The sequence below is a fragment of the Elephas maximus genome, chromosome 22, assembly GCF_024166365.1.
Source record: "Elephas maximus indicus isolate mEleMax1 chromosome 22, mEleMax1 primary haplotype, whole genome shotgun sequence".
NCBI classification, from domain to species: domain Eukaryota; kingdom Metazoa; phylum Chordata; class Mammalia; order Proboscidea; family Elephantidae; genus Elephas; species Elephas maximus.
The window spans coordinates 27,078,033-27,084,097 of record NC_064840.1 but is presented as its reverse complement, the minus strand read 5'-3'; positions in this window follow the sequence as shown (position 1 = coordinate 27,084,097).

Below are 6,065 nucleotides of genomic sequence, written 5' to 3'. Positions count from 1 at the left end.
CAAGCCCCCACCATGGTGAGCCTCCTCAGAGAAACCTCAGCTCTCCTGTAGGCAGCAGAGGAGGTACTGGGGTGCAAGGGGGCCTTTCAGTCTTCCCACACATGGCCCTGACTTTGACTGGTGACCCAGCCCTCAGTGTCCCCCACTCAGTTCAGCCTGTCCCATTCTCTACTTCCTGCAGGAAGGCCGGAGTCACCTCCCCTCCCCCCAGCAACTCCCTGTAGGCCCTGCTTCCCAGAAGCAGTGAACCCCAAGGGAGGCGCTGGAGAAGGGGAGCTGAGTGTGAGGTCAGCCCCACTTCAGCCTCTCTCCATTTCCCATCATGGCTGGAAAAGGCCGCTGAGTGGGTGCCAGCCATGGGAGAGGTCTGGTCCTCTGCTCCCGGCCAGACCACAGTCCAGGGGGGAGATGATCTCAGTTTCCAAGTTCCTCTCTCTATCTGGCCCTCGGGACCCCTCCCCAAGCCCAGAGCATGCAGCCATCAGGGGCTCTTCTAAGCAGGTGAGGTCATTGTCTCCACCAGACCAGTCTGAGGCAAAGCAGTTCAGCCACCCACATGGCAGGAATCACACTTCCTGGCTCCTGGCCAAATGCTCTCCTGCTATAGCCCTGGACCCCAATTCCTCCACTTCATTCCCCAGAGGGGTCTTCAGGAGCTGGCCCCAAACACCTGTTGGGAGGACTGAACTACACTGGATGAAAGAGAATTATGGGGCAGGGTGGGCGGCTTGTTGAAAAGACAGATTCCTGGACCGCCCTCCAGAGTCTGCTTTGGTCCGCGAGGAGAGGTCCCAAAGGCAGCCTTTGACAGTTCTGGGGGATTCAGTGCACAGACAGGTTCCGAAAGCTTTGGCTTCAAGCCTCCTTTGCTACCTACAGAACACAGAGCTGCATCACTGGTGTTTATCCTCCGCTTGAAGCGATTTTTTTATCATGGCTCGGGCAACGCGAACCCCTTCTTCTGCTCTTAAGGGCTTCCCAATTGTGCCTGGTCCCAGGATGTTTTTGCTAAAGGCTTGAGGGCTTGGCTCATGGCTCTGGAGGGGTGACAAGTGGGGGTTCCGCAGTTACTTCCTCAATGAGGTTCATACCTCTGTGTTAGTCAAGATCAGCACTTCTCAACCGAGTGATTGTGCCTCCCAGGGGACACATGGCAATGTCTGCAGAAATTTTTGGTTGTCACAACTGGGACAGGGGGTGCTATTTGCATGTAGTACACAGAGGTCAGGGGTGCTGCTCAACATCCTACAATGCACAGAACAACCCTCCCGCCATAAGAATTATTCTATTCAAAATGACAATCAATACTGCCAAGTTGAGAAATCCTGGCCACAATGAATCATTAATTAAGCCATCATCACCCAGCTCCTAATCAGCTCCCAGACTATGGGGATGCGGAGAGAAGGTCCAGCGCTGCAGAAACTGAATGGGAGCCAGGAGGCCTTTCATTCTATCCCGGGCAGGCCTCTTCATCGCTGAGGGGAAGACACCAGTGGTTGTCAGAGCCTGGGCATGGGGGAGGGGTTCACTACAAAGAGAAAGGACAGGGGAATTTGGGAAGTAATAGAACCGTTCTGCAAGGACCCCTGGAAGTGCAACCAGGTTGCTGCTAATGGAAAGGTTGGTGGTTCAATCCTACCCAGCTGCTCCACGGGAGAAAGACTTGGCAATCTCCTTCTGTAAAGATTGTTGTTCTTTGTTGTTAAGTGCCATTGGATTGATTTCTATTCATAGTCACCCCATGTGACAGGGTAGATGTGCTAGATAGGATTTCCTAGGTTATAATCTCGCCATTGTGCATAACCTTATCCTGCCTCCAGTTTTCTGTCATTTTGTTGTACTCTGGTAGTTTGCATGTTGCTATAATGCTAGAAGCTATGCCACTGGTATTTCAAATAACATCAGGGTCAACCATGTGGACAGATTTCAGTGGAGCTTCCAGACAAAGAGAAACTGGGAAGAAGGACCTGGCAATCTCCTTTGGAAAAATTTGACCAGTGAAAACCTTATGGATATCAGCGGAACATTGTCTGACATGGTACCAGAAGGTGAGCCCCTCAGGTTGGAAGGTACTCACAATACGACTGGAGAACAGCTGCCTCCTCAAATCAGAGTAGACCTTAATGATGTGGATAGAGTAAGCATTCAGGACCTTCATTTGATGATGTGGCATGACTTAAAATGAGAAGAAACAGTTGTGAATATTCATCGTTAATCCTAAAGTGGAATGTATGAAATTTGAATCTGAGAAAATTGGAGTCATCAAAAATGAAATGGAAAGCATAAAGATTGGTATCATAGTCATTAAGGAGCTGAAATGGACTGGTATTGGGCATTTAAAATCAGACAGTCATATGGTCTACTATGCCAGGAAAGACAAATTGAAGAGGCATGCTATAGCATTCATCATCAAAAAGAACATTTCAAGATCTATCCTGAAGTACAACACTGTCAGTGATAGAATAATACCCACATGCCTACAAAGAAGACCAACTATTATTCAAATTTATGTACCAACCACTAATACCAAAAATGAAGAAATTGAAGATTTTCACCAACTTCTACAGTCTGAAGTTGATCAAACATGCCACCAAGATGAATTTATTGGCACAAGAAAGTTGGAAGCAAAGAAGAAGGATCAGTAGTTGGAAAATATGGCCTTGGTGATTGGAACAATGCTAGAGATCACATGATAGAATTTTGCAAGACCAATGACTTATTCATTGCAATTACCTTTTTTTAACATAAATGATGAACATATACATGGACCTTACCAGATGGAATACACAGGAATCAAATCGGCTACATCTGTGGGAAGTGATGATGGGGAAGCTAAAATCATCAATCAGAACAAGGCCAAGGGCCAACTACAGAACACACACCAATTGCTCATATGAAAATTTAAGTTGAAGCTGAAAAAAATTAAATCAAGTCCCCAGAAACCAAAGTACAACCTTGAGTATATCCCACCTGAATTTAGAGACCATCTCAAGAATAGATTTGACCCATTGAAGACCAGACAAGTTGTGGAATGACATCATAAATGAAGAAAGCAAGAGGTCATTAAAAAAGACTGGAGAGAAAGAAAAGACCAAAATGGATATCAGAAGAGACTCTGAAACGTACTTGTGAATGTCAAGCAGCTAACGCAAACGGAAGACTGATGATGTAAAAGAGCTGAACAGAAGACTTCAAAGGGTGGCTTGAGAAGACAAATGTATTAAAATTAAATGTATAAAGACCTGGATTCAGAAAACCAACAGGGACGAACAAGCTTGGCACTTCTCAAGCTGAGAGAACAGAAGAAAAAAAAAAAAACTAAGTTGTAATATTGAAGGATTCTATGGGAAAGTTATTCACTGACGCAGGAAGCATCAAAAGAAGATGGAAGGAAACTTCCTGAAGGACCAAATTGCTGGGCTGAGGGCTGTGGGGAACATGTACTGGGGAACATCTAGCTCAAGTGATATAACATAGTTTATAAAGAAAATGTTCTACGTCCCACTTTGATGAGTAGCATCTGGGGTCTTAAAAGCTTGTGAGCCAAAGACAGAGTAAGGGACAAGGGCTTCTGGAAACCTGGACTTTGCAAGTTACTCCTCACAGCTAAGCATGAGGGAAGGATTTTGCTGGAAGCTTTAAGGAATCTCCTTAAACCCTGAGGTGATACGACCTAGTTATCAAGAGAGAATTGAACTTTGGGAGTAAAACCACCAGCTCATCCTCTAGCAGGCCCATTTTCCCCTTGCTGTACATGACTATGTGAAGGAGATGAAGGTTCTTCCCACGTCCTCTCCTCCGATTTTTCTTCTCTCTGGATTTTGTATTTCAGTCCTTTCTTACCCATGAATAAATCCTTTGGGCCAGGTTAGGCCTCCCTTGGAAAAATCACTCATGTTACACACTTAAGGATCATAGATGGGGCTACATTCTTCCTCCACTCAAAGAAGTACATTGATGTTGCTAAGTGGGTGTGTTGGGAGGGCAGCCCCATTCACTGCTTGCCTGAACTTCTCTGCCTAGCAAATTGTGAGACCTTTGACCTCAAGACAATCATTATAATCAGCATTGGGGGCTGCATCCTGGTTGCCGTGCTGATAGTGATCGTTCTGATCATCTGTGTTTACGCCAAATTGGCCAACTCGACCAAGCCAGTCACAGCTGCAAAGACCTGTGCTGCTGGGCCCTTGAAGAATAATTCAGCTGTTGACAGCCAGGCCAAGTCTGTCATTGCTGTGTCTTCTGCCACCCTCCAGCTGTGTGAGGAGTGCAACATGTATGCAGCATATGACCCCCTCCCACCTTACTTCTGTGACACAAACAAGGGGCTCTCACTTGGGTCCTGTGGGCATGCAGACCTCCATAAGCAAGATTTCTTCCTTAGTAGAATATTTTTTTATTCAAGTTGAGTTCCATAGTGTTTACATTACATTATGTACTATACAACATTATTTTTATGTACTTCTGAATAAATGTGCAATACTGAAAATTAAAAAAAAGCTTGTGAGCGGCCATCTAAATACTCCACTGGTCCCATTCTCTCTGGAGCAAGGGAGAATGAAGAAAACCAGAGACACAAGGGAAAGCTTAGTCCAAACGACTAATGGACCACAACTACCACAGCCTCTACCACACTGAGTCTGGCACAACTAGACGTTATCCGGCTACTACCACCAACTGCTGTGACAGGGATCACAATAGAGGGTTCCAGACAGCTGGAGAAAAATGTAGAACAAAAGTTTAACTCACAAAAAGACTATCAGACTTAGTGGTCTGACAGAGACTGGAGAGACACTGAGAGTACGGCCCTTGGGAACCCTTTTAACTTAGTATTGTTCTTACTCCTGAGGCTCACCCTACAGCCAAACATTAGACAGGCCCATAAAACAAAACGAGACTAAATGGGTATACCAGTTCATGGGCAAGGATGAGAAAGCAGGAGGGGACAGGAAAGCTGGTAATAAGGAACCCAATATCAGGAAGGGGAGAGTATTGACATGTTGTGGGATTGGTAATAAATGTCACACAAAAAAATGTGTATTAATTGTTTAATGGGAAACTAATTTGCTCTCTAAACCTTCACCTAAAATATAATAAAAAATGCAAAAAACAAAAAAAGAAGGAGACAATGGAAGGAATACACAAAGTCACTGTACCAACCATATCAGGAAGTAGCATATGATCAAGAACCAATGATATTGAAGAAGTCCAAGCTGCACTGAAGGCATTGAAAAAACAAGGATGGACTATGAATAAGGAAGACCAAAGAAAAATTGACGCCTTTGAATTACGGTGTTGGTGAAAAATATCAAATATACAGTGGAATGCCAGAAGAACAAACAAATCTGTGCTGGAAGAAGTAAAGCCAGAATGCTCCTTAGAAGGAAGGATGGCAAGACTTCTTCTCACATACTTTGGACATATTATCAGGAGGGATCAGTCCCTGGAGAAGGGCATCATGCTTGGTAAAGTAGAGGGTCATCAAAAAAGAGGAAGATCTTCAACAACATAGATTGACACAGTGTTTATGACAATGGGCTCAAACTTAGCAATGGTCCTGAGGATAGCACAGGACTGTGAAGTGTTTCTTTCTGCTGTGCGTGGAGTCATTATGAGTCAGAACTGACCGTACCCCACATAACAACAACAGTACAATGTCCTTTATACCATTTATGTGTGTGGGGGGTACATTTATACAGCAATCTAAGTGTCTAGGAATAGTAACTGAAAAATGTTCTGTGAGGCAGAGCCAAGATGGAGGAATAGACAGACGATTCTGGCAAGCCCTCTTACAACAAAGACCCGAAAAAACAAGTGAAATGAGTATATTTATGACAAGCTAGGAGCCCTGAACATCAAAGGCAAGCTTAGAAAATGAACTGAGGAGCAGGGGAAGGAAGAGATGGTTCAGAAGCAGAGAGGACTTGCTGAACCTGAATTGCCGGGAGCAGTCAGGCACCATTCCTGGGAGCGGCAGTGGGCTGGTACTAGTGTTCGGCCTCAGTTTCCTCAGGGAGAAGCAGCCAGCCACACAGCCTACTCACACCTCCGGAACCAGAGAAGAA